The sequence below is a fragment of the Camellia sinensis genome, chromosome 2 (genome assembly GCF_055761805.1).
Source record: "Camellia sinensis isolate YWXY chromosome 2, ASM5576180v1, whole genome shotgun sequence".
NCBI lineage: Eukaryota > Viridiplantae > Streptophyta > Magnoliopsida > Ericales > Theaceae > Camellia > Camellia sinensis.
In genome coordinates this window covers 56969051-56978141 of record NC_138962.1, presented here as the reverse complement: position 1 = coordinate 56978141, position 9091 = coordinate 56969051, and positions in this window count along the sequence as shown.

The window sequence follows — 9091 nt, the reverse complement described above, 5'->3', positions numbered from 1 at the left end:
ACGAATGGCGCACGCGGGTGCACGGTAGCAAGCGCGGCGCACGAAAGGGCAGAGTGGAAGGCGCGTGAAGGCGCGTGTGAGCGTGGCAACGGAAGCAGAGACGCGCCGAGCAAAGAGGCGGCGCGTGAGAGCGCGTGAGAGCGTTTCTGGTGACGGGCTTGGTGCCGTTGGAATCGTAAGGAGATTCCGAGCTGTTTGGTGTAGTTCCACTGTGTACGGGACTAAGCACCAAAATTGAAGAATCCCAGAATTGTATTACTGTGCTCTGATACCATAAAAGATTGGTAAGGAGAGAGAGAGAAAAGAGAGAGACTGGAATGAAAGATTGGTGTGTATTCACTATCTGTTATTTGTATTTTGTATATTTACAAGAGAATGAGCTCTCTCTCTTTATAGAGAGGAGAAGGAGACAATGGGACAATGGAGCACCGAAAGCGCATACGACAATACATTAAACAATATAAAAGCTTCTGTTAAAGCTGAAGGTTGAAGGTGTGTGATAGTGGGTGAGCTCTCTTTACAGCTACGCTCTCTCTACAGCTACTATAGTGTGATGGTAAGTATATTATACGTTAACAGTACTGCTCAATAGCTAGTTGAATAAATGACGTATGTCCATGTTTGGCTGCTAGGTGAATGATGCTGTCATTTTGTAATGTCCTAGAGAGAAAATAGTCTCCATGTGCACCACTACTGCTCCCACCGTAACCCTCCATTATTGCTCCCACCGTAACCCTCTCCCAATTTCCCCTCTATTGCTGCCTGGTAGAGTGCATCATCCATCTTTCCTCTGTTTCTCCCCTGGTAAACTTGGTCTCCATAGCAAGTTCATAATTACAATTATTCATTAGAGCCAAACACAGATTACTTAAAATCGCATGTATTATTTCCTCAACTAAGATACAAAACAAGAAGTACTCAGAAAGAAGGTGGCTCAAGTCAATAGTTAATAAAAAGGCATTTGACTAAAAAGTTATCTTGTGTGAATATCATTTTTTTTAAGTTCTTGTGTGAGGTTATACACTTTGTTTTAGCATTTTTTTTACTTTTTATATTTGTTTACACAATATGGATTAGAACAAATTTTTTTTTAAAAAAAAAAAATTGATATAATTTTGAAATTCAGACCCCCAGCTGGGGGCACCCCCAGTGACCCCAGCGCCACATGGCGCTCTGCCAGTGGCTGAAACCAAAGAAAAAAAAAAAAAAAAAAAACTGTTTTTTTTGACCAATCAGGAGTGACCCCCAGTACCCCACTGGGGGTCTTAAGCTTTATTCGTTCCCAAAATACCTTATATCATTTATTATTAAAAATTTGAACGAAAAATATTTTTGTGAGAAATATGTTAGCATATTTTAAGAGCATTACAGGAAGAAATTTGTACGATAAAATCATTTTATTTTTCAATTTTCATTCAAATTCTACTTTTTAAACTTTTAGACGGTAGAGGGACATAAAAATTACATTGAAATAAAGATTAAAATCTAAGGACTTGGTTGTTATAATTGAGAAATAAGAAACAACAATCAAATTTTAAGTAAAAGTTAGAAGATAAAAGATGTAACTTACCTTAATATTTTTTTTTGAATTTGATATAACCAATCAATAATACATAATATAGTCGATGGATAATGTAAATATCAGGAGTTCTCACCATAAGAGGACTAGATTATCTAGTTTCGGCATGTGACCGATCAGGATTCATTAATCTTTTAAGTTCTTAAGGGTTTATCATTAAAAAAAATAATAATAATAATAAATTGATCGGTTATTTTATTCTATTGAATTTTTTTTTAAAATTATTTTTAAAATCATATTTATTATTTTTTTAAAAACAAATATTATAAAATCATTTTATTACAATTATCTAATCAATTGATACAACCATTCAAGTTCAAATCTAAAGTGTTAGGAAGTGTTGAGCTTCTCAAGAGAACTGTTTGGCGCTGTAAAACCCATTACCATTCATTTTGTAAGGTCTTGTTGAATATCATTCATAAAAATAAAAAAACAGAACAACGCTAGAGATACACAGTTTTTAATCCACAAATTTACAACAATAATGTGGCAAGAGAGTGGGGCTCTATGCTGTTGGATGTATAACAAATAAAAAATTGACACTTATAATATCACAGCATTATAGGTACAATTGTAAGAGTTTTTTGTGGATCTTAAACATTTTCCTTTTTAAAATAGATTATTCATTTTTTTAAGACATACAATAAAATAAAAAGGTAATGATTATTAAATTAATTTAATTTTTTTCATGAATAATATACTCAAAAGACTCTACCAAATGAATAGTTCAGATTATCAAAACGTTATCTATGATAAGTTCCACATATCCAAACAATTCTTACAAATTCAACTTTAAATTTAAGAAAAAAACCAACCCAAAAATAAGCACTTGTATATATCTTGCTCCACAACTAATTCCGGACCAATCTCACCACCTTGACAGTGGAAGTCGTATTGCCTTATAAGAAAATTGAAACATTAAAACACTAGCAGGTAAGAAAATGAAGTATAATTGGAAAATAAATATTTAGGATTACTCTGCAAGTAATCGCAGTTGGGATAGTCCGCCCATGTGGATAACAATACATAAGGCTGTTTAAAAAAACAAAAAAAAATTGCAAGGGAAAAGGTTAAATATCCGTTTCACTTAATTTTTCTTTTTTATTTTTTTAAATTTTTGTCCAAATTCATAATTCAAACACAATCTAAAAGTACCAAATCCTCCATTTTTTTGGACAAATATGTGTCAACTGATTTTTTGAGTATTATGTGAGTTGGGGTTGTTTTGTTAGCCGAATCGGTTTGGATTGGTTTTTGCACAAAAATCATGCATCAACTCATCTTTGGCAAATTTGAGAATTTTTCAACCAATTCATAACTTACTTATTCTTCAAACAAATTAATTGGTTGAATATTTTAATAAATTAAATTAATGGTCTGAATGAGTTGAACTGATTAGAAATGTATAAAATAGAAAAGAACATCAATGATTATATAACTTTAATTTTTTTTACAATTAAAAAATTTATATTAATTTCAAGGCTGACATAAAACTTACAAATTAAAATACATGATATTATTTAAAATTATATTTCATTAATTAATGTACAAAACAATCAATCTGGGGGGGGGAAACTATGGGATGTAAATGAGGGGTATGTATATGTCATCTGATTAATGGTATTTGGGTTTGGAAAAGATTGTAGATAGTGTTAGTGTATATATTTGGTATAATGTATTCACAATACACCTACCACATCTATCACACCTACCACCAATGTATTCTCTCCTATGTATAGGAGCTCTTTGTACACAATTCAAATATAAGATTTACAACAATATAATCTTCTCTCTCTCTCTTTCTCTATACATGAAACTAACATGGTATCAGAGCTATGAATTTTTTCTTCACTCTTTTCTTTTGTTTATCACCAAAATACATCATGTTCTGTCTGGTTCTTCCTTTTGAATAAGCTCTTTAAATATTTTTCCTCCAACCATACCATCATCTTGCTCGGAATCGCCTCACGATTCCAACACCACCACACCCATTGTCAAAGGGCCTCTCACGCGCCGCCTCCGTCACCGCGCGTCACTACATTTCGTTGCCACTCGCCAACGCGCCTTCACGCTCGTCTCTGTGATCGCTGATGTCAGCCTTAAACATTCCACACAATCATGGATCACTTTGACTCTGCTCATCCTATTTCGATACTCCTTGATGGATCTAATTATGTTCTTTGGGCCCAAGCCATGTCTAGATTTCTCAAAGGCTGCAAATTATGGCGCATTTTTACTGGGGATGTACCTAAACCTACAAAGGGGGCTGAGGAACCTGCAGCCAATTTTGCTGACCGCTTGGAAGACTGGGACAACAAAAATTATCAAATCATCACTTGGTTTCGAAATACCTCTGTCACATTTATCAATCTTCAATTCGTTCGCTTTCAACTTGACTCAGTTGCTGCCCTTGCTAAAGATATTTGGGACTTTCTCAAAGAACGGTATCAAACTACTGGACTTGCACGTCAATATCAGCTTTAGAGTCACCTCCATTGCATGCGACAAGAGCCTGATCAGTCTATTAATGATTTTTTGTCTCAAATATATTCTGTATGGGATCAGCTTGCTCTTTCTGAACCTACCTGGCCTCATTCTGAAGATGCTTCTTTATTTATTGAGTATCGCAATCAGCAACAATTGGTTCAGTTTCTCATGGCTCTCACCTCTCATTTTAAGCCAGTACGTGCATCTTTCCTGCATCGCACTCTCTTGCCTTCTCTTGAGCAAGCTATATATGAACTTCTATCTGAGGAAACTCGTCTTGGTCCTTCCTCTACTCCACATACGGACTCCGTTCTCGCCACTCCTCAGATACGAAGCTCCTCTTTTCTCCCACAGCCTCCTCAGTGTAGTTATTGTCAGAATCGCGGGCTCCCTTCTGCTCATCTTCTGGTTCACTATTTAGTCCGGTCTTGCCATTACTGCAACAAAATTGCCCTCAGCCATCTCTAGCAAGATTGTTTTCACAATCCATCACGTGCATCCTCCACTAGCCAATCCTTTCGTAGATCTCACTCACGGGGACGTTCTCAGCATGTCGGGAATCAGTCTCGGTCTATGCCTGCTCATCGCACTGTTGCTGCTGCTTTTGAGGACTTATCCTCGTCTGATCCTTTGAATCCTTCCACCCCGGTCTTCTCTCAAACAGATGTTGAAACCCTAGTTAAACAGTTTCTCTCCACTTCTGGTACTCCTCCTTCTACTGCTTTGTCTGTCACCTCAAGTACATCTTCCTAGTATTTTGATTTTGCATGTTGTAACCATATGACTTCTGACTCTACTATTTTTTCTTCCATATGTTCTTCTCTTCATCTTCCTTCCATACATACTGCTGATGGTTCTCTTATGCCTGTGAGTCATATTGGTTCTGTCTCTACACCTCACTTGTCCTTATCTCATGTCTATCTTATTCCTGCTCTCACTTTAAACCTTATTTCCATTAGTCAATTATGTGAACATGGTCTAACTGTCACATTTTCTGCTCATGGTTGTTTGGTGCAGGACCTTCGGACAGGACAGACCCTTGGGATCGACCGTAAGCATGGACGTCTCGACGAGCTCATTCATCTCCATGTTCCAGTCTCCACTCCATTGGCTGCCCCTACATCTGCTTCCTCTGTCTCTACATTATCACATTTTAATCTTTGGCATTGTCGGTTAGGTCATATTTCTGTTAATCGATTGAAATCTTTAATTTCTAGTGATCAGTTAGGTCATGTCTCTTCAGATACTTTGGATTGTGTTTCTTGTCAACTTTCCAAACAACCGGCTTTGTCCTTTAATAACAATACTTCTGCTTCTTGTGCTCCTTTTGATCTTATACATTCTGATATTTGGGGCCCATTTCCTACACCTACCATGGGGGGGGGAGCACGCTATTTTGTTATTTTGTGAATGATTTTTCTCGTTATACTTGGATATTTCTTATGAAAAATCATTCGGAATTCAATAACTTTATTACAATTTTGCCAAAATGGTTCAAACCCAATTTTCCAAAACTATAAAAATCTTCCGTTCTGATAATGCTATGGAATACAGGGATTCTGACTTTTTATCTTTTCTTCAGAGTTATGGTACTCAGCCTCATCGTTCTTGTGCCGGTAGGTCCCAACAAAATGGACATGTTGAACGAAAACATAGGCATATTCTTGATACTACTCGGGCTCTTCTCCTTTCTTCCTCTTGTCCTGAAAAATTTTGGAGGAAAGCTGCTCTTACTGCAGTTTACACCATCAATTATGTTCCAACCCCAGTCCTTCATAATCACACACCCTATGAGCGATTATATGGTACCCCTCCCTCTTACACTGCTCTTCAGGTCTTTGGGTCTGCATGTTTTGTTCTTCTCGAACCTCATAAACACACCAAACTAGAACCTCGTTCTCATTTATGTTGTTTTCTGGGATATGGTATTGAATATAAAGGTTATTGATGTTGGGATCCGATTTCTAAACGTCTTCGTATCTCTCGCCACATAGTCTTTTGGGAACATAAAATGTTTGCCTCCCTGTCTCCAGATTACACTCTCCACTTTACTGATCCCTCTATAGATTTATTTCCAGTTGATTTTGATACAGGCCTTCCTTCTCCAGACACGCCATTGCTTCCGCTTGATCCCATCGAGCCTGTTCTCCCTGATGGTTCTCATGAAGTCTCTGTGGCTCTCTCGTCTCTTTCTGCGTCTTCACCCTCGCCTCTTCAGTCTCCTTCTTTCAATCGTCCACAAAGGGTAACACAACCTAATGTTCGTCTTCGTGATTATATTGTTGGTTCTACTGCCTTTTCTACTTATGAGCCTTCCTCCTATCGTGAGGCCTATTCTAACCCTCTTTGGTAGCAAGCTATGACTGATGAATTGCAGGCCTTAGACACAACTCATACTTGGAATGTTGTTGATCTTCTCCCTAGTAAGACTGCAATCGGGTGTAAATGGGTCTATCAAATCAAGACTCATTCTGATGGATCGATTGAGTGCTACAATGCTCGTTTGGTTGCCCGAGGCTTCACACAAGAATATGGTATTGATTATGAGGAGACTTTTGCTCCTGTTGCTTGCCTCACTTCTGTCCGTAGCTTGATTGTTGTTGCTGTTGCTCGTAATTAGGGCCTTTTTCAAATGGATGTAAAAAATGCCTTCCTTAATGGTGATCTCCTTGAGGAGATCTACATGCAACCTCCTCCTGGGTCTACTATTCCAACCCATAAAGTCTACAAACTGCAACGAGCCTTATATGGACTCAAGCAAGCTCCTCGTGTTTGGTTTGTTAAGTTTAGTGCTACTATACATGATTTTGGCTTCACTTCTAGCCCCTATGACTCGGCTTTATTTATTCGCACTACTGCTCAAGGCACTACTCTCCTTCTTCTATATGTGGATGATATGATTTTCACCGGAGATGATGAGGCTGGTATTCTTTGCCTCAAACAGTTTCTTAGCCAACACTTTGAGATGAAGGATCTTAGTACTCTCAATTATTTCTTGAGTCTTGAAATCTCTCATGATTTATCTGGCTATTTTCTCTCTGAAGCCAAATATGTTTCTGTTCTTCTTGCTCGAGCTGCACTTACTGATTGCAAAACTGCTTCTACTCCCATTGATCCTCAGACTCGTCTTACTCCTCTTGATGGCACTCTTCTTCCTGATGCTACCCTTTACTGGCAGTTGGTGGGCAGTCTTATCTATCTTACAGTTACTCAACCTGATCTTTTATATGCTGTTCACATTGTCAGTCAGTATATGTCAACTCCTCGCACACCTCATTATGATGCCCTTCTTCGTATTCTTCACTATCTCAAGGGCACTTTATTTCATGGTCTTCACTATTCCTCTTTATCTTCTCTTAAACTTTATGTTTATTCTGATTCTGATTGAGCTGGGGATCCCACTAATTGTCGCCCCACTACTGGCTTTTGTTTCTTCCTAGGAGATTCACTTATTTCTTGGCATAGCAAGAAACAAACTCTCACTGCTCGCTCTAATACTGAGGCCGAATATCGAGCTTTTGCAGATACTACCCAGGAACTTCTATGGCTCCGCTGGCTTCTTGCTGATATGGGTGCCGCTTCTGCTGATGCGACCTCTCTCTACTGTGACAACCAAAGTGCCATTCAAATTGCTCATAATGATGTTTTCCACGATCGCACTAAACATATTGAGATCGACTGTCATTTTATCCACCAGCATGTTATTCGTGGCACAGTCCAACTCCATTCTATTGCCTCTGCTGATCAACCTATTAATATCTTCACCAAGGCTCATCCCCTTGGTCGTTTCAGTGACTTAGTTTCCAAACTCATGTTGGTTGATGTCTATCCACCTTGAGTTTGATAGGGGCTGTTAGTGTATATATTTGGTATAAGGTATTTATAATACACCTACCACACCTACTACACCTACCACACCTACCGCACTACCACGAATGTATTCTCTCCTATATATAGAAGCTCTTTGTACACAATTCAAATATAAGATTTACAACAATATAATCTTCTCTCTCTTTCTCTCTTTCTCTATACATGAAACTAACAGATAGGTAATTGCGAAATAATTTTATGTATATGTATAGACTAGGCGGGTTGGTTCAGTTTGCCAGCATGCCTTGAATGGAGAAGCCTTATGATTTTAAATATTGGCCAATACGTATCAATTGATACTATTGATTTTTTAGTTTTTTGTTACCAGCACAACTAAGGATGGCAATAGATAGAGCATAGGTTCGGTAAGGAAGAGTCAAACGGGGCATTTGGCCTAAGTGGTCTATGTAGCTGTCTTTTGAAATAGTGAGGAGGTCAAAGGTTGAGGGTTTGAGTCGATTGAGCGACTACGGTTCTTTTGTTGTAATCTAACTTACTAACCTTCTAGCATTCTATCATATGGCAAAAAAATAAAAATAAAAGAAAAGGTGAGAAAGAGTTGGGGACTCGACGGGTCGAAATATTTTGCTATCACTAGACACAACCCTATATTGGTGGGAATAAAAACTTTATGTGTATTGGTCAGTCTGCAATATGTATCAATTCATAATTGATTCATGATCTGAATCACAATTAATATAACTAGTTCAATTACTATAAAACTCTTTTTTACTGTTAATAATTTTAAAAAATTCATAACCGTGTCACCTGACTCTTGATTTTTTGCTTGATACTCCTACTTCACAACCTATACCCATTAATCCATCAATACCCGCTATTTAAAACCCAAATTGGATATATCACCAGATCTCATGTAACAAAGTGCTAAATGAAAGTGATATCTTTGAAATTAATGGGTGAAAGAATACATACCATGCTTCTCCTTTTTCTATTAAATTTCAAAAAATAGAAAGTGAGAATATCAAAAAATAAAAATTAATAAATTGATTGAATGATACATTAATTCTATATATTTATAAAAATACACATGATCATATATTAATTAATAAATGAGAAATGCTAAAAATATTAACAAATATATTGAGAGAAAACTTGCACATGAACCCCACTACCCGGCACAGATTCGCCTAATAT